The following is a 585-nucleotide window of genomic DNA, read 5'->3' on the forward strand; positions in this document are numbered from 1 at the left end:
GTAACATTGGAGACTCTGAACATAAGAATCACAGAATTGCAAATTGAAACGAAACGAAAATTCGCAGATATTAATAGGCGAATTGGCAGATTACTGAGAACGGTGGAAAAAATACCGAGTGAGCCTAAAAATGTCACAAAGTAAATTGGATATTGTGAGAGAATTGCATCGCCCAACACGAAGAAATTATCCTCGACGGCGAGTGAATATTCGTGATTTGGATGAGACGTGGCAGGCCGATTTAGTCGACATGACGGCTTACGCAAAAAGCAATAATGGAAATAGATTTTTGCTCACTGTAATAGACAATTTTTCAAAGTTTGCATGGGCGGAGCCGATAAAGAGGAAAACGCGCAAGATGTCACGAGAGCTATGAGTTCCATTCTTCAACGGGGGCGTGTACCCAAACATTTACACGTTGATGGTGGAAAAGAATTCTACAATTCTGAGTTTCAAGCATTGTTGAAGAAATATAATATTAATTTATACTCTACCTTTAGTAATTTAAAGGCGTCTATATGTGAAACATTCAATCAAACATTCAATCGAACATTGAAAAGTAAAATGTGGCTACAGTTTAGTTTA

Source organism: Diachasma alloeum, unplaced genomic scaffold, assembly GCF_001412515.2.
Source record: "Diachasma alloeum isolate Michigan unplaced genomic scaffold, Dall2.0 Dall_scaffold_00203, whole genome shotgun sequence".
Classification (NCBI taxonomy): Eukaryota; Metazoa; Arthropoda; class Insecta; order Hymenoptera; family Braconidae; genus Diachasma; species Diachasma alloeum.